Source organism: Trichoplusia ni, chromosome 13, assembly GCF_003590095.1.
Source record: "Trichoplusia ni isolate ovarian cell line Hi5 chromosome 13, tn1, whole genome shotgun sequence".
NCBI lineage: Eukaryota > Metazoa > Arthropoda > Insecta > Lepidoptera > Noctuidae > Trichoplusia > Trichoplusia ni.
This window is the reverse complement of record NC_039490.1, coordinates 10,080,833-10,105,887: the sequence shown is the minus strand read 5'-3', so window position 1 is coordinate 10,105,887 and position 25,055 is coordinate 10,080,833. Positions and strand designations below refer to the sequence as shown.

Below are 25,055 nucleotides of genomic sequence, written 5' to 3'. Positions count from 1 at the left end.
ATGTCAAAATAGCATTTAGTCTATGATGGATGTTCATAATGTTGTTAATAGCGAGCATGCGTGCTACTGTTAACTTTTTTTAACACTTTGGAGATCTGAAAGTATTTAAAATATTCGATTTGATGATTTTTTTTGTTATTGGTAGCATGGGTTGAAGATTTTTGTGTTCTAGGTTGGTTGTATTAAAAAGTGATCTAGTTTCTGGTCGAAAATTTCACGCAGAATCTTCAAAGCTAGGAGTTTTAGAAGTTTATAGTTGTATCTTGGTGATTGGTAGTTATGCGAAAATCAGCTGAAATGGTCGAGGATTCCACGCAAATAGAATAAAACAAATCAGTTGGCTAACAAATAAATTTTAAGGTGGGTACCCACAAATTGAACTGCCATTTAACAAATGAAATGAAACCTCGATCTTTATTTTAAGCAACAATAGCAGTACCTAACAGAAATATCTTATAAAAAAATATCTTCATAATCAGTGTTAATTTAAACCTCCTAACTGCCATAGTTTATAAGATACAGCCGGATGACACACAAACAGACTGAACCTTAATACTACCGTTCATTTGTACACAAACACGATATCAACAAACACACATTTTCATTATAACCTACAGACCAGCGGACGAGTCCTATTGTCAAGTTTATTATCTCCATAAGTCAATAAAACAATCATTGTTGCGAGTCAAAATATAGCCGTTAAATACAAAGAGACTGGTTTCAAAATAGGCTGTATATGTGTCTAGCTTATATCGAAACTGGGCTCAGTTTCATAATTACAAACCTTTGTTTTAAAACAATGCGCCGTAGCTTTGGTTGACGAGAAGTAAATGTCTTCTTTGTTTATCTATACTAATATATAAAGCTGAAGAGTTTGTTTGTTTGTTTGTTTGAACGAACGCGCTAATCTCAGGAACTACTGGTCCAAATTGAAAAAATATTTTTGTGTTGAATAAACCATTCATCGAGGAAGGCTTTAGGCTATAAACCATCACGCTGCGAATAATAGGAGCGAAGATACAATGGAAAATGTGAAAAAAACCGGGCAGTTACACCTAAATTATAACTTATATCTTCTACCCACGGGGACGAAGTCGCGGGCAACAGCTAGTTTGTTATATGATCTAAGGGTTTTTGTGCGCGAGAGTATGTTTTTGATAGACAACGGCGCCAGAAAACTTGGTTGAGGACAGATAGGCAGTCGCTCCTTGTAAAACACTGGTACTTAGCTGAATCCGGTTAGACTGGAAAAGCCGACCTCAACATAGTTGGGAAAAGGCTGGGCTTGGGTATGGTATGATGGTTACTGTTAATCTAATTTCTGCTTTCGCTCATACGTTTTTTTTTATTGAGTAATATGACGACTCATAGGAAAGCACCCAGCCATAAACAGACACGTGTAAATCAGCCATTTTTTTTGAAATCCAACGCATTTATATATTCCAATTCCAAACCCAGTATAATTAAAGTGTCTTAGGTTCTATCCCCGTGTAGGACAAGCATTTATGTGAACGACCAACACTTTCTCTGAGTCTGGGTGTCTTCTACATGTCAATTGAATGTTTAGAAAATAATTCACAACCTAAAGATTACATACTTTAATACGGACAGTGTCGTATTATCCAAAAGCCACTTTAGGCTAGTGCCTAGGGGCCCACTATGACCAGGGGCCCACCACCAAAGTAGCCATCTAAAAAAAAAGCTCGATAAATTTTTCACTGAAAGAAAATAACTTGAATCAAGGGGGCCCCCACTCCTTTGTTGCCTCGAGGCCTCAGGGCCCCTGGGCCCTAGATCCGGCCCTGAATACGGGATTTTTTTTAAGTAAACAAAAGGTCACTGTCAGTTAGAACCACTCGCAAACTGTCAAACGAAACTCTTCATTCCACGTCAAAAACAATTGTGACTAATTCAAGTCCTATTAACACTAAAAAACGTATTTATCCGAAGCAGTATCGTGTGTGGCCAGCGTATTAAATTATATTGAGATAAAACATTTTTATACCTAGGTATTCGTACACTGAAAGATATGAGATGTATTTTATAGCTTTTGTTTATTACATGAGACCTTTTTTTAAAGTTCTCAGCAAAAGTGTGATAGTGTTTTAAGAATATTTGGCCTTGCTATGTGCCTACTAGTACTGCTTCAATTTAACAATTTTAGTGGGCATTTTTTTATGGTTTTCTCACACGATTCATCAGTATAGCCTGACTAGTTTCAAACACAAGCGGAGTGAGTTCTTAATTATGAGCTGACACGGAGGGGTTTCGATTAAATACTGCGGTTGGGACCAATACTAGTCGGGCAATCCCGATAAATACGTGTGACTGAACTGAAAGTTCAAAAATAAAAATTTCGTAATCGCTTAAATACTCTGAAAACTATTGACGTTATTCATAACCAATAAATTATCAAAAAGCAAATTTCTGAGGTTTCTTAAAATTTCAAGCACTATCATTAAGGTAGTTATTAAACTTCTTCTATTCTTAAACTTCACATGACTGTGTTCTCTGCTATGCTATAATGTCGAAGAGCTGCTATGCTATAAGTCTGGAAAACCTACATTTTCAATTAAAATCTGCGAAATTGAAATCACTTCAAAAACCTTTTCAACATTAATACATGACAATTTGAACTAGGTACATTTTATATATTCTTTTATAGCATGTCTTACACTGGTGTACATACCTAATATAATATTTATAGCGACGTTGTCTCCTCACAAATCATATCTGCATGTGTGACACTGGTTGACTGTCACGTCGTTTCAAATTAGTGTTGCCAGTTCAACGAATAATAAATGTTTCGTGTTTGTTTATTAAATACTCTTTTTTTGCCTCAAAAGTTGACTTACGTTTACTTGTATAATTTTGGTGTTTAAAATTAATAACTACTGCTACTTTATAAGTAATTAATTAACAAGTATTTTTTGATTAGTGAGAGTTTTTTGATTACCTAGTTATTATTTGTTCTCCAACAATATTCTGTTTTGGAAGCTATGTTTTATATATGTTATATATACTGGCCTGTTGGTCTAGTGGTTAGTGACCCTGACTGCTATACCGGAGGTCGTGGGTTCGATTCCCACCCAGGACAAATGAATGTGTGATGAGCACGATCATTTGTTCTGTGTCTGGGTGTAATTTATCTATATTATGTATGTATTTAGAAATATATAAGTATGTTTATCAGTTGTCTAGTACTCATAATACAAGCTCTGCTTAGTTTGAGACTAGACGGCGTTGTGTGAAAGTTGTGGAATATTTATTTATTATTATTTATTTATTATTTATTTATTATTATTTATTGTTGTTTTCTTACTAATTAACTAAGTATAACGAATGCTACAACTAGAAATATTGCAACGATTAATTAAATAATTGTGCAGAAATTCATTTATTAATTGTTAATGACATAACAAAACAACTCTAAGAAAACCAACCAAAATTTTTGTCACAACCATAAATCGCCCAAAAGGACCAGAAACAAAGAACTGGCAACACCGCATCTAAATTTAAATAAAACCTCTTTACATCAAAACTAATGTTGCCAGCGACATATTTATGCGTCTTAAAATACTGTAAACGACAAATCGTTGTGTGAAGGAGACGGCGATAGCCCGTGATAATTAAGGCTAATGACAAATTAGTGATTTTGGTTTTAAGTGATGATAATTTTAATGGCTGCCGTTGTCATGCCGCTTCAGGGTGTTACATGACATGGACGCTTAGCATGAAGCTTAGTTCAAACATAAGATGCTGGGACAAATATGGAGTGGGATTCAACCAATGTACTTAGTACCTGTATTATTTTTAACCAAATCATACATCCGACTTCAAATAAAAACTACGACGCATTGAGAACCTTCTCATTAAAGTCGGTTAAAAATCATTGGATATAAAAGTCGCTCTGCTTGGATTAAAATGATAACAACAGAGTTTATTTTTTAAAGTATGTGATGGCTTGGCGATTCTTTGAATGCAATTTCAAATACTACGTTGTGGGTTCAAACTTGGTGCAGGCTGTCTTATTATGTTAAACTAAGTAATGACTGAAAATGCTTTGAAAGCCTGGATTTCAGAATCTGAAATCGGCCTTTGAAATCGGCCGCAGTGAGCTGTGTGGTGATCGAAGCTTAATCCTTGTCTATATGTAAACAGATCCTTTTGCCCAGCTGTGAAATTTTTATAGACTGTTATTATCTCTCATTTAGTTGAAAGTTTATTTTGGAATGGATAAAAAAGCCTTTGCTGAAAGCCAGACTTAAACAACTTCACCGTTCTACAAAACATTATTTCTTTTATTTTATTCGACTTCACTTTACCACGGCCGAGAATCGAACCCGCGACACCTCCACGCCTCGTTAACTAACATAATTAAGTGTTAAAATTAAGTAGTTCGAGCTTGTAAGAGTTTTTATTACGAGTAAGTAGGTACTTAGTTACGTAAAAAAGTTAGAAAAAGTGTTTTGAACATAATACTTAGGTACTTAATCATTACGATGATCAAACTGGACTTAGTTAGTTTAACTTTACTTCTGCTGGTTGAAAGCACGGATAGCCGAGTGGTTGAGGTCATCACGCCAAACCCACTGAGCGCAACGCGTCGCGGTTTCGATCCCCGCGTAGGACAAGCATTTGTGTGATCCACGAATGCTTGTTCTGAGTCTGGGTGTCTTTGTGCATGTGACTTGAATGTTTGTGAAACCCTCCGCTATACAGGGATTAAGTTCCTTAATGCGGGAGTCGTTAAAATTATTACTTTGAAAATTAGTCTTAAGAGAAACACAACTTAACATTTTTTGATACATCTTCTAATATATAAAATTCTCGTGTCACGATGTTAGTTACCGTACTCCTCCGAAACGGCTTTACCAATTTTTACCAAATTTCATATGCGTATTCAGTAGGTCTGAGAATCGGCTAACATCTATTTTTCATACCCCTAAGTGATAAGGGTTGCTTACACTAAAATTACTGTTTTTATTTTTTTATAATGTGGCATTAAAAATACATACAACTAGAAATAATTTATTGCGCAAAACAACGTTTGCTGGGTCAGTTAGTACGTATATGTATAATGCTTAGTGTAAGTAAGAATATCAATACTAATTGCAACACGGAATTATATTTGTATCCTCGCGTACAAAACCCAATACGTCTAACCAATGACCTACAGCGTTATAAAAATACCTCAATCAACTCTAATCGATCAACCAACAACATTCCAGAGCCATCAAAAATCAAGAATTAAAAAAAGAACAGCCAACCAAAAACTATTCCAATTAACTTTTTAATTACTCCGAAGCGAAGGCAAAAAATTGTCAGCCTACTTAGCTACCATTGACAAATCACGTATTTTTTTTCTTATCTATAAAACATGGAGTTTTCGTTGATAAGTTTAAAAAGTGACGTTTAATGAATTATCAGGCTATTAATATCAGTCTAAAGAGATAAATGCTCTTCGAGATGCGTTTTGGGGTTCTTTTGGCAAATATTGGAACGATAGAAATTGAAAATATTCTTACTTGATTTTCTAGGCAATTGTTAATATACAATGTATTCGAGTCTGCCTAGATGGCAGGTATCGCAGCAAAATAGTCTTAAATTAACTGTCTGATGCGCTTTTGCGCCTAAAGTACTGAACCAATTTGGATAAAACTTTAAAAAGGCTTAGCTTAGATGTCAAGAACGGCTGTATCAACGTGTGATAACTGACACCCACGAATAATTGCAAGGCAAATGCAGAAAAAAAAGGTCAAAAATCAATTTTATTACTATTATTTTTATTTTTTTTGGGATCAAATAATGACTTGCTTCGTGTCAAAATTCGTAAACATATTTAACCTATTTAAAAATTTAGTGATTTTGAATCACATAATATTAAAAATGATACGGAACCATACAAAAAACATAGGGGTAAGACATTTAAAAAGCAAATTGTATTTATCTTATGCATTTTAAAAACCTATTCGTTTTCATGTTATCTTCAAAACAACGTCGCGTATTTAGCTCATTTTTCTTCCGATACTAATTTATTGCTTAATAGATTTCCTTAATATTAACATTTGACAATTATTTTCTAGTTTTATTCTATCTCTAGTCATTATTTACACTTTTTTACCGGATCTTAAAAAAAATAAAAAGGTATCTAGTTTTTCGCTAGTTGATTTCGCTACCCGAAGCTAAATTTTAAAACAATTTCAGATATCAATAAACAACATAGAAAAATTAAGGTGATACAGTGATTTGAAATCTTTTATGACGTCACTTACCAGTACACTGTTTAATAGCAAGTGAGGTTACTAGCCCTCATTACCATACATTTCATTTTTTTAAGTACTTTTGATCTTCCCTTCAATCTATACTAATATATAAAGCTGAAGAGTTTGTTTGTTTGTTTGAACGCGCTAATCTCAGGAACTTCTGGTCCAAATTTCTTTTTGTGTTGAATATACCATTCATCGAAGAAGGTTTTAGGCTATATACCATCACGCTGCGACTAATAGGAGCGAAGTTACAATGGAAAATGTAGCAAAAACGACAATATATTTTTGGAAATCTGTCTGACGGATTAAACAGATTTATATTATTAGATATCTATAGATAATCAATTATACAATTAACTATTATTTTCACGTCACTTGTCTTTTAAACACAACTCATGCAAAATTGATGTATCATAAAAAAAATACAAAAAAATAAACTTAAACAAATACATAAAAGTGTTCCTTTAATCCTCTAAAATAGAGCCTCGATATTTTTCCCAGGCGTGTATAAAATGAATTTGTTGAGTGTAGCCTTGTGAGTTGTGCCCACGAGTGGGAGTGGCCTTAATGGCTTTATAGACCTCACACGTCGAGAATAAGATGTCAATCCAGTGTCTGGTTTTAGAGGGTGTTGACAAGACTTTATAGTGTACAAATGTTTTAATTATTGTTCAAGAATTACGTCAAATTAATAAAAAGTAATTAAAGGAGGTTTTATGTGATTGAAGCTGTGATGATAGTGGTTTTTTTTTAATTTTAAATGTAGAGATCGAAGATTTTGAATTTAGGTCGAGATGTTTTTGTGTAATTTAATGAGGAGCGAATCATGAGCTGAAGACTCATTTAGAGTCCAAGGTCCAGAGTTTAAGGACTCCAGTTGGGTCCGAAACTAGTCGGGCAATCCCGATAAATACGCGTGAGTAAACCGTTGCATCAATTAATAAAGAATCATTCTCACGATAGTTACCATCAGCTCATGTTACTCTTAAAATAGGAATAATACGCATTACTATCATTGCCCTTTTCACACGTACAGTTTAAATATTTTCATAACTTAGTTATTTTCCTGGGACTTTTCAAACGTTGTAGTAATGACTCTTGCTACGCGGGACACATAACAAATGATCATGCTCATAATACAAACATTTGACCGGTGAGAACCAAATCCACGACTTCTGGTATAGCAGTCAGGGCCACTACCCACTAGACAGGCCAGTCAATGAGTTATTTAGCTAAATAATGGTAAAAATGGAACACGTAACATAAAATATTAAGCTTTATCTTGACAAAGCCAAACACCACTAATAGCTACTGAGAAAGAGAAGAATAAAAACTATCTTATATAAAAAAACAACTATTATAAATATACGAACATTCAAAATCATTACAATTTCGATTTCAATTCAAAATCTCGTTAAATCCAACCTTTAAAATCGTGTCAACTTTACGAGGTGTGACATAACTAACATACATGCACCCAAAATCAATGTCACATGTTTTATCGAACATTACCGCACATTTACAACACCCTGTATTAAAAACCGATACAAACTCAGTCTGCGGTCACCCACGCATGTTTCGCCAGACACAAACAGTTCTTATTATTTTAATACTAGATTTTTAAGACTTATTTTTGTTGAATAAAAAAGCTCTCCCTTTAAGGTATTTAATCCTTGTGTCACAGTTTCACAAACATTCAAGTCACATACACAGAGAAACGCAGACTCGGGACAAACATTCGGGCATCACTCAAACGCTTGTCCTACGCGGAGATTGAACCTGCAACACGTCGCGCAATGGGTTTGTCGTAGTGACCTCAACCATTCGTCTATGCGTGTAGTCAGAATTTAAACAACTCCATAATATAACTTAAATAAAAACATTCTTTTTCTTACAATAACTTCCTGCAACGGTTTCGAACCTGCGACCACGCGCTTAAAAATCCTTTCATAAAACCGCAAGCCAACCACGACAAAGACCACAGCAACAAAAGAATGACGTAAATTGATATAATTCAAAATATTACGCTTTATGTAAACAAAACGTAGGAATACATTTAATTTGTTTACATAAAAATCTAATATATAAAATTCTCGTGTCACGGTCTACGTAACTGATCTCCCAAACGGCTTGACCGATTCTCATGAAATTAAGTGTGCGATCTGAGAATTGGACAACATATACTTTTCATAAACCTTTTTCCCTCCTACAACTCATTTGTATAGCAAAACAGCATTTGCAGGGGCACATAGTTACAAAATTAATATCTACATATTTTGGTAGTATGTTGCTGCTTCCGCAAATTAGATAATACTGATCCCAGCTCTCATTATATTTAGTAAGACTGGTTGTCGAAACACAGCGTTTGACAAAACTTTATACAAATAGATTGGTCACCCATAAATAATAATAAATTAAATAAAATAGTACTAGACTCAGTGAGTTATACGTATAGTTACAGACTCACTAAGTTAAATAGATAAACTTTTCAACTCACAACTACCTATATCTCAACATATTAACACTTACTCATCTAAATCTAAACCTTAACAAGTAACGCTTAACTTTAAAACAAACATATTCCCTCAGTAAAAAGACACCTTATTTTTAAAAACAATTTCCCATAAGCGAAAACTACAACTGTCTCGACAAAAAATCAGCCATCAATATTCAAACCTTGACAACCGTAGCTCAACTTCAAAAACCAAACAATCCTTTTTTCCCTCAAGCATAAACTTCAATTGTCTCATAAAGGTTCACCCATCAAAATCCAATCCTCGGTGAGCGGCGCTTGACTTTTACGATTCGATATATAACTCTCTTGCTCACAATAACGAACAGTTGAAAATAAAACATGTACAATGACCTTTCTAGTCGTTTTATTAATAATGAAACCGACGTATGTTTTGACAAATTAATTCTGCGCAAGAGTTTACCGATAATTATATTTTGTGCTAGGGTTGGCTCGTCCAATCTTTGTGTTATTTATTTTAAAATTACGAGTGTCATAATGTGTTTTGTTTTACGCAGTAAAGTATATTTTTAGAAATTATTATTAATATATGATTATAAGTATAATATTATTAGGAAGTTAAATTAACTTGAGAACCTCGAACTTACAAAAATACCTATTACGGGTAGACGAAACAATATTTGCATTTGATTAAAAAGTAGTCAGTATAGAGTGAATTAAATTGTAAACGTTAATAAAGCGACTCAAAACTATTTTTATTTCTCACTTATATTGAAGAAAAAGCACGAAGCACTAATTTTATTCAGTTGCGTTACTAAAAAAACTAGATTTTATGAATAAAAAAAAATACACAAGGAACAAAATACCTAATAATTTTCACGATTATAAGTAGCAAAAATAAATGTTCAATACTAGTTAAAATTAAGATTCATAATCAATATTAGTAAAACATTAATAAATTCACTTCTCACCCTTTAATAAAAAAATAAAAGAAAAATAGTTTTAAATAAACAAATACTTGACATCTGACCGCCAACCCTAGCCAACATCTGGGTGGCCGTCGCATCCGATACCATGGCAGCTAAAATAAAACCAACTGCGGCGTGCGAGCGAGACAACACTATCCAACATCACCCCTCTCGCTCACACGTAGAACAACGTGCGAACAAGTTGCGCGTAAGATGAAAAGACAGTTCAAAATCCCTTTTTTAATAAACTGTAGTTTTATTAGAAAAGATAGTTTATGATAATTACTCTACGGCAAAGGAGTATGCAGGAGAGTACTTAAAATATTGAAGAAAATATATTGATTCGTGTTGTTTGCACCTGTACTAGGGTGTTATTGCTGTACCCGGTCATGTGCGAGTCCGTCTCGAGAAACTTAGGGTTCCGTACGTATGAAGCAAAATAAATCGGTTGGGTGACAAATAAATTTCAGGGGTTACGCATTTTTTTTGCCATCTGACAAATTTATGACAATAACAACTGTTTTTAACCACAATTTGTGTTGTTGGTTGTTTTAGCGATAATAGAAATAAAACATCTGCAAAAATTTCAGCTGTCTCATCACAGTTCTTAATTTACAGCCTGGTGACAAATGGACGGACTGACAGATTAGTATTTGGTTCCGTTTTTACCTTACATGAACGGAACTCTAAATCCTTCTCTACTACCAGTCCCACTGCTGGGCACAGGCCTCTTCATATAAAGGGAAGATTTGAGCATTGATCACCACACTAGCTCACTGAGACTATTTGCAATCCTGGTTTCCTGACGATGTTTTCCTTCACCGTTTATCAGTTGTATTTGACAATAATTACAGTACATTTACATGGAAAAAGTCACATTAGTACTTCACCTGCGTTGGGATCGAACCTACACATTCTGCTTCTAAACCCTGCCACCCACCACCAGAACCTCTATAAAGCCAAACAATTAAATTTATCTCCAACTTTTACACTCCCTGCTAAGTAATGATTCGGAAAGCAATTCACAGTATCTTCGCAACGCACTTGCGAATTGCCCAGTCACGGTATACACATGAATTATACATTTTCACACCCCTACCTACAACACTAGGGGTGTCCAAATCGATCGACTTAAGTAAAAGAAATAAAAGTAGTCGATGTTATTTGTTCAAGTTTTCAATTAACTAGCTATTGCATGCGACTTTTTAAATTGGATTAATCTTCTTAACGTTTTGTTACATATTTGATTACTGCTCTGCTCCTATTTATCATAGCGTAATAGTATATATCCTATAGCCTTCGTTAATATCTATGGTCAATATTTGGCGTTTGAAATCAGACTAGTAAGTTCTAAAGGCACGGTAAATTGTGTATCATGGCTGTTTTTTTAACACATCTTTGACAGTCGTTATGGGTAGTCAAAAGCTAGAAAGTCTTACAACCAGTCTGTCTAAGGGGTATCGTGTTGCCCAGGTAACTGGGTTGAGGAGGTCAGATAGGCAGTCGCTCCTTGTTAAATACTGGCACTTAGTTGAATCCGGTTAGACTGGAAGCCGACCCCAACATAGTTGGGAAAAGGCTAGGATGATGATGAGTATGGTAAGTTCTGAGATTAGCGCGTTCAAATAAACAAACAGCTTTAATATGAGTATTGATTTGCGTAAGAGGCAAGACGAAGTATGTGTGAATTCTTCCGAGCAATAGAAAATTTTACGGTGTAAATAATTTATGAGAGAACTTGTGTTTTCCTATCAGCGTCAGATTTATGTTAGACAGTAAATTGGCTTTGTAGTCTTCTAATATTTGTGTGATTCCTTGGTTTCTCCCACGGGAACTTAACATTTTGAAAATAATATAATTATACCTATAATATTTCACAACAGCTATCACACAACGCCATCTAGTTTTAATCTAAACAAAGGTTGTATTATGAGTACAAGATAACTGATAAACATACTTGAATATTTCTAAATACATACATAATATAGATATATTCATAAAAACACAGAACAAATGATCGTACTCATTACACAAACGTTTGTCATGCGTGATAATCGAACCCAAGACCTGCAGTATAGCAGTCCATGGTGTCATATATTATCCATAGCCTATTTTATTAAAATTCCTCAATAGGTCAAGCTGACTTTGCTGTTAGACTTTGATTTCCTGATAACCTATGATCCATGAAAAATTTAAAATCCCCCGACCCAAATTAGAAACATGCAGAGAACTAGTCAAGACAAATTCAATGAGCCCAAATCGATGGGTTTACTAAAAGGAAGACCAGGGTTACGTCTCCTATCTTCGAGCCCTAACAGCAGACATGCTCAATAGTTCCTTTCAAACCAAAAAAACTGCATTAAAATCGGATCACCCGTTTGGCAGCTACGATGCCACAGACAGACACATACACACACACGTCAAACTTATAAACCCCGTCGTTTTTGCGTCGGGGGTTAAAAACTCGTACCAAGTTACAGATCACTATCTAACACATCCCTACTAATATTATAAATGCGAAAGTAACTCTATCTGTCTGTCTGTTACGCTTTAAGGTCTAAACCACTGTACTGATTTCAATGAAATTTGGTACAGAAATAGAGTTGACCTTGAGAAAGAATATAGGATAGCTTTTATCCCGGACTTTTGAAGAGTTCTCATGGCAACGCGATATAACCGATCTCGACGCGGGCAAAGCCGCGGACGGAAAGCTAGTAAGAAATAAAAATACATAACTCATAAGTCATAAGCAACATTTCACACTACAAGTATAATTATAACAAAGAACTAATTACTTGATAAAAACTACGACACATACGAAACCGGTTTACAGAGACAGTAATTTTAACACGACGTCGTGTCAAGACGCCTTTCATTAATTTATAATTGATTTAATTATAACAACCTCGTTTGGTACAGATTTTGAGGTTGTTTTTTTTTAGGTTTTTGGAGTTCCGTAATTAAATAGTAAAAGTTTAGAAGAAACTGGTTGGATTGATTTGGTGCTTATATGCTTTTATTTGACTGTAAGGATAGCCGAGTGGTTGAGGACACCGCGAAAACCCCACTGAGTGCGACGTGTCGCGAGATCGATCCCCGTGTAGGACAAGCATTTGTGTGATCCACGAATTTTTGTCCTGAGTCTGGGTGTCTTTGAGTGTGTGACATGAATATTTTAAAAAAACCCCCGCAATACAAGGGTTAAAAACTTATTCTGGAAGTCGCTTTTTTTAAATGTAGTTGATATTATGTAAGGAACTTATAATAAACAATAAAACGTAGCAGTACTAATAATAACTAGACTTGAAGTTAAAATATTATAATTTATTAAATTTTCACAGTTTAACGCTCTGTAAAATAATTGCAGTAATTACTATGAAATTATTTTAATATAAATATTACAATGACCTTTGTCTATTCGAAGCCTTTGAATTAACGAGTTTGAGCGAGATGGCGTATCAAGCTCACGTATCGCTTCCAGAATATATGTATGACTGAACTTAAATTACTGTTAATAGTATAAATCAATTTCATGAGAATCGGTCGAGCCGTTTCGGAGGAGTTTATTAACGTACTTAAACCAGAATTTAATATGTTGGATTGTTTTAGAAGTGCTAATGTTATCGCTAAAATGTATAAAGGCTAGTACGAATCATTCCAATGCACATGTCATTCCTATTCATTTGGAGTTTTCTATTCCAATGCCATGTATTGTTGAAGCCATCTGTCAACTTATGAAAATGCAACTCCATCTTAAAGAATTCGAGAAATGTCTAAAATAATAACAGTTGACACTTGAATATTAATCTGAGCAAATTATCAAAACGAAACGCAACGAAACCGTTTAATAATCCTTTCGAACCCGTCTCAAACAATTTTCTCATAACTATATTAACTTGTAAACTAATATAGTTAAATCTTAACACGCGTTAACCATAATCTCGATAAAACTTACAAACGCAAACGGCGCGAAACTTGTAAACGTCAAATTTGACAGGCGGCCATCTTGGTTCGGCGGCCCTTGCCAATATCCAGAGATAATTACTGGAGCGATTAGTCAACCGTCTTAAGACGAATACCTTCACAATAACGCGTATCAACGTATTTAAAATAATTAAAATTGTCCCTTATCCTTTTTGAGATAAACGTGAAGAAATATATTTGGTAAATGGTATCCCTTAATGCTTTTAATCTTGTGTTGTAGCCGCGCGTTTTTTGTTGGTGCGAGATGGGTGTATGTGGTTTGAATGAGTGGGAAAGAGTAGGCAATTGTTTTAGCACATTTAGCGTTCTAGAAAATATGGGCAGGTGGTTTTTGAATGTACTTTGTAGTAAGCTTTTGTGTCTGTTAATGGTTATAAAGTACTTAAATAATTGGTATAATCTATGGAGCGAATGGCGAAAGATGAAAAACTAGAAATCCTGCAGTTTTACTATCGTAGAAAGCAAATTAAATAACTTACATATTTTAATATTTTCTCAAAGCAGAGAAAATACCTGATTTAGGTTATTTAAATTATAATGTTTGTTAATTCTAATTTGTTTGACCTCCAGAAAGTGTTACTTATTGACCTAATCTGAATAAATTAATATTGATTTTGGAGAAAGGTAGGTATTTAAACACCTTGTGTTAATTTACATAAAAGAAGTAAAATACATCTAGTGAATAGATATTTAACCAGTTCACATAACTTGAGATCAAAACAAGCAATTAAATACAATGACTATTTATTCAGAAAGAACATATTATTATCCCTACTAATATTATAAATGCGAAAGTAACTCTGTCTGTCTCTGTATCTGTCTGTTACGCTTTCACGTCTAAACCACTGAACTGATTTGGAAATGAAATTTGGTACAGAGATAGAGTTGACACTGAGAAAGAACATAGGATAGTTTTTATCCAGGACTTTTGAAGAGTTCTCTTGGAAACGCTATATAACCGACATCGACGCGGGCGAAGCCGCGGGCGAAAAGCTAGTACTCAATATGTAAGTATCGTGATAGCTTTCGTGGATTCGATTCCTAAAACTAAGTAATTCACGCGTGTTTCCTTTCAGCTCTACTTAGTTCATTATAAGACTCTTTTTTAGTCAGAAACTAATCGAAACCAAAGTACCTATAGTATAGTAGATACTAGTCGTTACCAAAACTACTAGTAGTTCACTAGTAAGAAGAACCTCTCCGTTTAATTACATATAGTTAACATATCAACCTAACATTAAAAATGCGAAAGTATATTAGTGTGTTTATATTTGTGTTTGTTTGTCATCTCGTAACACCAAAACCGCTAGACCGATTTCGTTGAAATTTGAAATGGAGATAACTACCACTATACATCAACACAAGCTACTTTAATCCGACGTCAATAAAGGAGAGCAATATTTTTAAAGATAAAGATAAAGATAAATATAAATTTATTTGTTAGAAAACAGTGCATTACGGTTTTACATATTATAACGAGTACCTTGTATTCTACCATTACTGGTGAACATTGTTTTTGTTATAAACTAACAAAAACAACAAATATAGGCCAAAATTGGAGCCGCGAAAGGATGTATAAATATTTTATAGATAAATTTCAGGAGAAAAATTATCATTACATTATACAATCATATTCAAAAAAATATATTACATAGTAGTATTTTGCATCTATAACCAGCATACTAGCAAACGAAGTCGCGAACAAAAGCTAAGTTTATAAAACAACAACACTTAACTATTAAAGATAATCTTAAGAACAATAAACTTTATACATACATACAAATGCTAGTAACATCCGCTATCTCCTGTTACACAACGGTGTGAATGCGGTCGGTAAGGTTAGCTAAAGATGGCGACCCCTTAATTATGCGCTGTTTACTTCAGTATCGACTTAAACGAATGAAGTTATTGTCTAAAGCTTAGCTTACACTTCGACACTGTATAATAGAATAGAATATACTTTGTTACACACTACATTATATTGTACTAGCTGTTGCCCGCGACTTCGTCCTCGTGGTTAGAAGATATAAGTTAGGATTTATACCTGCCCTGTTTTTTTAACATTTTCCATTGTATCTGCACTCCTATTAGTCGCAGGGTGATGGTTTATAGCCTAAAACCTTTCTCAATAAATGCTCTATTCAACACAAAAATATTTTTTCAATTTGAACCAGTAATTCCTGAGATTAGCGCGTTCAAACAAACAAACAAACTCTTCAGCTTTATATATTAAGTATAGATATAGTCAATCTGTGTAGTCTGTCAGACAGATTTCCAAAAAATATTTGATACGTATTTTGACTTTTATTTCGTAAACTAAATAAAGAGGATATAGTGATTTAAAATCTCGTGTGACGTCACTTACCAGTACGGTTTTTATAAGAATGTGATTTAAGTAGAACTTTTTGAATGACAAATTAAATTGGACAGCACCCAGTTTCGCCCACCCTTCACCGCTTCCTAAGTGCTTGTGCTGCGAGAGAAGAAACAGAGCAACAAACTCCCCAGCAGCACGCTGTATTTCTATTCCTTAATGTAAAAAAACCTTAGAAATTAAGTTATTGTCTGTCTGTCTAGCTAAGAACCTGTTTTTATACTATTCTATTTCATAGAACTCAAAAAGGCAGTCTTTAACGACAGTATTACAAAACCTGATCAATCTTGACTGTCGAATGCAATGTTAAATTATTAGGTGGATGAAAGACTAACAACCAAATTGAATTAAGACTTGCGATTCAATTGTCTTTGGAGATAAGATACTTTATTTAAACTCCACAATCTATATATATACGAATATATAAAGCTGAAGAGTTTGTTTGTTTGAACGCTCTAATCTCAGGAACTACTGGTCCAAATTGAAAAATTCTTTTTGTTTTCAATAGACCATTCATCGAGGAAGGTTTTAGGCTATAAACCATCACGCTGCGACTAATAGGAGCGAAGATATAATGTGTGTCGCGTTTTTGTGTCGGTGTATGGCAATGCGTTGCAATCCTTCATACACCGACCGCGGGGTTGATAGGCAAAGGCCTGTCCCGAATCCTTCCACGATTCTTTGTCCTCTTTATTTTACTAGTTAGGAAAAGTATGTACCAAGTATTATTATTATTATTTATCATCATCACCTTTCATACAATGCAGCTTAAGATAGTTTCGGCTTGAATCAAAGAATCATTGTAACCATACGTTGTGCTAAACCACCCACACATTAACTCGGATCTGATAGTTAGATCCAATCTCCATTGCAGTTAACTTAACAAACTTAACTACGAGTTAACTTAACTGATTATAACGTTGCGAAACGTTTATGATATGCGCGGGAAAATCTTGATTTGACTGGAAATTTTGCATCATTTATAACTTACTTGGAAGCGCGACTTTGCCTGCAACTATAGTGGTAAAATGCATTAAAATATGAAACTTCAAGGGCTCCATACAAAAGGGTAAAGAAAAAAAAATGGTCTCCCATCAATGTTTTGACCGGACAAACATGCCTTTACCTGGATTTTGTATTATTTGTACATAACATCAGAGGAAATACCATATAATCATGTATATGTAAATCACAGCAATAGTCTATGATTCACAAGAATTTAAGTTTTCATACTCCCAATATTTGTTTTATTTAATATATTATGTATTTCCTTCACCATTTTATTAGTATCTTGGAATATTAAAACAGCACATACAGGTAACTTTGAAAAAGTATAATTTTACTTGTAATTAGCAATGTGATAATCTTGTCTCGACTACGTTAAAATGCTGTTTCTAACAATACATAAATAAATGAACAATGACCTACCCAATATTAAACACGAAATTTCACGAGAATCGGTCGTGCCGTTTCGGAGGAGTTGAAATACGTACACCATGACGCGAGAATTTTATACATTAGAATTAACCTCTAAAAATACGTTCCCTCTTTATAACATTACTATAGATTATCTAGTAATTAAACCATTAATTAACTTTTAAAAGTGTAACGGTCGAAAACTTCTCCAGACAAAACCAAAAAATAATTAAAATAGTTTCTGCCAGTTCCCGCCAATCTACTTGACAGTTGACAACCGGGACTGATTGACTTTAACTTCGACTTTTAAATGTTTTGACTAAAGTATGTGCTAATGTTAAAAAAGGCTTTTTACTCAATTGTGATTAAAAGAGTAATATGCAGACATACTACTAAGACTGGCACACTGGTCTAGTGGTAAGTGACCCTGACTGCTACATTGTAGGTCGTTGGTTCGATTCCCACCCTGGCCAAATTTTTGTGTGATGACGATCATTGGTTCTGTGTCAGTATTTACATATCTATACTAATATATAAAGCTGAAGAGTTTGTTTGTTTGTTTGAACGCGCTAATCTCAGGAACTACTGGTCCACATTGAAAAATTCTTATGTTGAATAGACTATTCATCGAGGAAGGCTTTAGGCTACCAACCATCACGCTGCGACTAATAGGAGCGAAGATAAAATGGAAAATGTGAATAAAACAGGGCAGGTATATCATAACTTTTATCTTCTACCCACGGGGACGAAGTCGCGGGCAACAGCTAGTTTAGAAATATATAAGTATACAAGCTTTGGTTAGTTTGAGACTAAATATAGTTATTCTTTACTTGCAAAAAAATTGTAGTTAGACAATTTTACCTAAATATTTTCAAAGCGACTCCCTCGCTAATGAATTTAATCCTTATGTCGATACTTTCACAAACATTCAAGTCACATGCACAAAGACACCCAGATTCAGGACAAGCATGCGTGGATCACACTTGTCCTACACGGGGATCGAACGACGTGGCAAATTTTATAATATCCTTCCGTTTTTATTTTGAATGTTGTGGCAATTTGTATTGTGTACCCACCTATTTCTATTTCTTAATTTCCTTGGGTTTGTACTGAATAAATGTTTTATCTATCTCATTTTATTGCATAGAACAACATACCTACTGATTCAGTTCTTTCAACCCCGCTCAGTACATCACCTCGCTAACTTCATGGCCCTACTCAACCCACCCTCGCTGTGAAATTTCAATTGGCGCAAGTTTGCCAATTAAGAGTCAGTCAAACGTCGCCCGGAGCTTAATAAAGCGATGAAAGTAATTAGAAATGTTAATGTTTCGGCTTATTTTATTGGATGCCAAGAATTTGGTATAGTTGTCAGTGTTATACACGAGAAGAGGGTTGGATTATACATATAATAATAATATGCTACAATTTTCACACAACGCCATCTAGTTACAAACTTAGCTAAGCTTGTATTATGACAACAGATAGTCTTTTTTTCATTTCTTTTTTCTTATGGTTTTTCAAATCTTCTGAGAAATTAAAGTCACATCACTTTTTGAAAAGGAATATAATTCCTGTACAATTGAAGCTATCGACACGATATATTTTATGATTACATGTGGCCAGGCTACAAAATAATACACAATTTATACTCAGAGTAGCTACACCCGGGACTTCGTCCGTGAAAAAGCCTAAGTACCTGCCAATAAAAGTCCCGTCGAAATCGATCCAGCCATTACAGAGATTAGCCTAGACAAACACGTAAAAATTAAAATTGAAAAAAAAATGCTACTTACGTATCATAAACAGTTACTTCATTACAAACAGACACTCCCATTTTATATACATACATATATAGTACCTGTATGTATATATGTACATACAGGTGTCGGCTCACACTTCACACCTTCGAAACAACCAACAATTACGATAATGAACTACAATCACTCTGAGCACGTCTAATTAATACTAGTATACAATTATCACTAATTAGCACTCGTTGTAATAACACAGTGATTGTGTGAAAAAGAGGCCTTTTTGAACTAATAATCTTATTAAAAAGCTTGTTAATTGAAGATATGTTACAACTGGTAGACATGTGATATTAAGTACTAGCTGTTGCCCCGACTTCGTCCGCGTGGTTAGAAGATAGATAAGTGAGGAATTTTTGAACGGAAGCCCTCGAAGATGAATATTTTTCCCCGTTTTTGCCATATTTTCCATTGTATCTTCGCTCCTATTAGCAGCGTGATGGTATATAGCCTATAGCCTTCCTTGATAAATGGTCTATTCAACACAAAAATAATTTTTCAATTTGAATCATTCGTTCCTGAGATTAGCGCGTTCAAACAAATAAACAAACTCTTCAGCTTTATATATTAGTATAGGTTGATTGAGTCGTGGTTCTGTTCCCACCCAGGACAAATGTTTGTGTGATGAGCACGATCTTTTGATCTGTGTCTGGGTGTAATTTACCTATATAATGTATGCATTTAGAAATTAATATTTAAGTATTTCTATCAGTTGTCAAGTGCCTTGCTTAGTTTAAGACTAGATGGCGTTGTGAGAAAGTTGTTTAATATGGGACTTTAAAGATCCCACAAAATCTTACAACAAAATAAAGTTCTCATTTACATAAAACAAGTTGCAACAACACACAAACCAATTTAAACGGATCTTCGAAAACATTAAAAACGCATTAGACGAAAAGCGATGCTTTCGACTCTGGGAGTGTGAAAAGCGATTTCCCGAACTATTTTCACGGTTGTTGCAGATAAATTGAAAAGAAAAAAATCTAAAGACATCGCGACTTAATGTTTCGGATATAATGTTTAGTGTTGGGACACTTAGCTATCGATAAATATAAATACAGTCGGGTAATTTAGAGAGGGGAGTCTATTGCGCAGCATAAAGTTTTTGTTGGTAATTATATTTGTTAACGATAAATTATTTATTCGATTGGCAATTTAAGTTAGTATAAGTAATAAGACATGAGGAAATTAAAGCTTATATTTCGGAGGTCCGAAAAAAAGGATTGACTCTCGATCTATTTTAATCCCATGAAAAAAATACATAATGTCGGTAATTATAACTACTTATTAAATTTAACAAATCATTGAGATCTATGACAGATGATTGAAATGACGGCCGTATTTGTTTTTATTTTTTGGCACTAGCGCTGATTTCAGTATCACTTGGGAAGATATTATTGCTCCCTAATACAATTATTTTATGACGTCAATTTCCCTACGGACCATTGATTTTATAACGCAACGCCCTGTTTGACAAAACACCCTTAGAAGCTTTAGAAATCCACTACGATCCAATATTTTGACTGCAAATATTTGATCTTGGTACTTTGCTTGAAATATTACAATTAATCAATCAATTGCGATTGTCTCACAAAAATGAAAACGCTGTGCCAATTTGTTAATGCCAAAAAATAATTCCCGAAGTCAACTTTCCACGTAAACGAAGTAGCATAAGTAGTAATTATATAAAACTATGCTTCAATATATTTCTTGTCTTAACTGTACTTTTATAAAAGCCCATTCCTGGACTGTATTTAAATCATTAACTTGATGATGCTTATCATACGCTGACATTACGAGGACATTTAATTTAATTTTGTAATAACTACATTTAATACGGGCGTGGTTACAATGTAGTTAGAGGACCCAACGGATAGCCGAGTGGTTGAGGATAACACGCCAAACCCACTGAGCGCGACATATCGTGGTTTCAATCCCCGCGTAGGACAAGCATTTGTGTGATCTACGAATGCTTGTTCTGAGTCTGGATGTCTGTGCAAGTGACTTGAATGTGTTTTTATCCCGTCATCACGTCGTTTATTTTTTATTACGATAAAATAAGCGACGCAGCGAACATAGGTAGATTTTCACGATTTAGGCGACCAAAAGTCATAATTCCTAAAATAGTCTAATGTCAATTTTTTTTTTTCTGAATTAGTAGACTACCTGTCGAATAAAACCCAACCCCACCTACACCGCTGCCTACCTACTACTCGAAATTTTATTGTCGTAATAACTACTGCTATTGAAAATTGATCAATTTATGTTATCCATTATTATGCATTAAACTACATACCGACACTGAAAAAAAACGCTCATCATTCCTATTTAGCAAATGTGATCTTTAAGTCATCAAGTTGTATGCATGTTTCTACACCGCCATCTACTGGCCTATACTATACTCATTCAAATGAACAATACTTAAGACAAATTTAATAAACCAGTAAATGTTGGACCCCTTATTCGAGAAGCCCTTTGTTTGACTAATTCAATATAAGATGGGGGAGGCTGCGAGTTACAGTCAATAAGTTAAGAGCAATCTTTAGTTTGAGCGTGAAAACATATGTTTAAGGGTGATAGTTCATAGTGCGGGGACAAATAGATTACAAGATATCGATGTTTTTCGATTGTAATTTTTTGTTGCTTGATTTGCAATCAAGTATCAAAAATATTTATAGTTCTTCTAGCAGACCTAACAAATGTTGTTTTTCCATATTAATTAATTCTAAGTACTAAGTTTTGCGATAAAATACATTAAATAGGAATAAAAAGTATAGTTTCTATAAAAAGAGTAGATTCTCGAACCAAATAAATCTGCATATAAAATTTTCATTTAAATCGTTGATGCCGTTTCAACTAAATGTATATTTTTTAATGCACCAACTACATTTTTTATTGAAAAAATAAATAAAATAGAATTCGAATATCAAACAATTACTGCTTTCTATTTTTTCGCCATATTTCTAGAAATTTAATTCATATAAAATTTACATTTTACCATTTAGAAAGCCTATTGCTTTTATTAGGTATTATTAGCATAATAAATTGCTTTACATGCAAAATAGTCCTTGTTAAATCAGTGGTGTAATAAATGGATGCAACAAAATCCACATTTTTCTGAACATATTATATTATAAATAGCTAGATTACAAACAGTTTTCGCATTTACCACATTAGTATCAGTACCCAGCATCAAAGTTAATAAATCTAGAACTAATGAACTCACAAAACCTAGTTCTTAGCAAAAACATCAGTAAAAACATGCCTACATCTTAAGCTTCAACTAATTATCTTTACACGATATAATTAAACGTCAAGATAATTACATCGACTAATTAGCAACATTTTCAATCGATTTACTCTAGAAAATCGACTAACACCATTAGGCCCCACCTCTATGCGTTTAAAATAGAGCTGAGAATTCAACTTTGAATTTCGAATGTCGTGATCAGTGAAGCGCGAATTCTAGCTAACATTACAAGTTCCGTATGTTTCTTTTTTTGTAATTTATGTGATTTTAAAGATGTGGTTTTGAGCTTGTTATTTAAACCTTATATGTCGATTATGGTGAGATTTCTCGGTATTTTTAATGAAGGAAATAACACTAGCTGTTTTTGTCATTAATTAAGAAGTGTGTTTGAAGTTTATTCGCTAAACATGTGTATTTATGAACTAATGAGCTATTTTTGCTTAAAATTGTAACAATTCTGTACTCTACCTGCTACAAAAAAATTAAGAATGGTCCAAGGTAACAGCTAAAGGAAATAAATAAAAGAAATCGTAGTCAAAAGTGTTAAGTTTTTATTCTCATTTTTATTAAAACACGTTGGATATTTTCCTTGAACTATATTTGACAATCAACAGAGACAAACTTAGATTACATAACTACAAGACATTAAAACCTATTTTGATACATACTAACATTTTTACACCCTGCGGATGTCCAGTGCTTGGCACTAGCTTCTACCATGATACACTGGGCCCGATCAATAATAAGTAACGTCTGTTCAAACGATTTCAGGTTCGCCACTAAAATTGACAAGCACTTTCCTCTGTTCATCATAAGTTATCACAAAAACTCTAGCATGTATGGGCTATTTTGTGAATCATAAAGAATTCGTTGTTCGATACATCCATGCCAATTGTCACGTATTTACTTTATTAAATAACAAAGCCCATTATAAACAATAACATTTATAAGAGATACAATCAATTGAACTAGGGATGTCGTTGTTAAGATACGGATTCGGATACGTGAAGTGTTTTGCTGGTTTCGGATATGAATTTAAAATTAATGCAGCATTTAGAAAATACTTCTATTGAAGGTTTAGAAAGATTTCGTTTTCTTGCAGTTTTAAAAGGCAAACAATTTCTAATAAATATACTTAATGATTATTATATGTAGACTGATTTTACACGAACCTTTGACTATTGCGAATTTTTTAGATTATCAAAATATATCGGTTTCGGATACACATTACTATCAATATCCGAAACTTTCGGATACGACCAAACACAACACACATCCTTAGTGTGAATAATCGATTCGTATCTTAATCGATTACCGTATCGAATAGCTTGTTTTGTTAGTTGAAACTAATAGACAAGTCATATGGACATTATTTTATATATTTTTTTCCTGATTCATTAGATTAGGTAATTTGCTGCCTCCGGGTAACTTGGGGTCATAAGGAAATGTTTTTAGTTTATTCAAAAACTTTCTAGCACCATTGTTTTTTAGTATTAATCGAGAAAGTGTCTGTCAGTTAAAACCAAAAAGTTTTTAGCATAAAGACTTACTTACATAATTTTGACTTTTGAGTCACCAAATGTCATACTGCGCCTGTCACTTTGAACCGTCAAATAGGCTTGAGAAGGGCTTGAAGTTAAGTGACATTTGAGTATTCGTATAGACGATAATAATAGTGTTGCTATGAGGGTCTTGGATAGCAATTAGGTTACAATATATGCATAAACAGACAAAATATTCGACTTTAAGACTGACGGATAGACGAGTGGTATGAGCTACCAAGCCAAAGTCACTGTGCTTGATTGTCTCGGGTTTGATATCTGCGTAGGACATGTAATTGTATGATTCACCAATGCTTGTTTACTGTCTAGATTTCTCTCTGCATGTGACAGATAATGAAATATCTTCAAACGGACGAAATCGTTTTACAAAATTCTTCATTCTCAAAAATACATAGATTTAGAAAAGAAAGTAGAAGCATTAAATTCTTTTAAATTACTTTCTTATTGACTTTAAATGTTTTTATTCAGTAACAAATTAGCGATACATAACTGCAAAAACCATTGCGATGCGTGTAACTTGCAAAGGAATCTAAAAAGAAATGTCGACAGCAAAATAAACAATTTATCGACAAGACCCCATCACTAAAAAACAATTTTTGCTTTCCCCCTCAAGTGTTCCGTATACATATTTATCGGGAGTTTTACACCATGCTTAATGAACCCTAATTCTATTACTTTCTGTACCCTTATGTTTGTTTTATTCTCTCTTAGATTAAGTCAGGCAAATGTTTTGAAATAATTATAGTATTTTGTTTACTGGTAACTAAATAATGACTATATTTAATGAAATTACTTATTACTTATTCCCAAGCTTCCAGTATTTCTGGATTTAACTAAATACTGTATTTCACAAAGCCATCGCCATCGTCATTTGACCTGGACTAGTTTCGGCCCCAACCGGACTCCTTAATCATGAGCTGACGCGGCGACGAAGACGCGAAATGCCCG

At 33.9% G+C, this 25,055-nt stretch overlaps 1 protein-coding gene across 1 annotated transcript in view; it reads right to left on the bottom strand.

The window, feature by feature from the left end:
• Positions 1-25,055, bottom strand: part of LOC113499976 (homeobox protein invected-like) — a 70,279-nt gene that overhangs the window by 22,285 nt on the left and 22,939 nt on the right. The window lies entirely within an intron of this gene.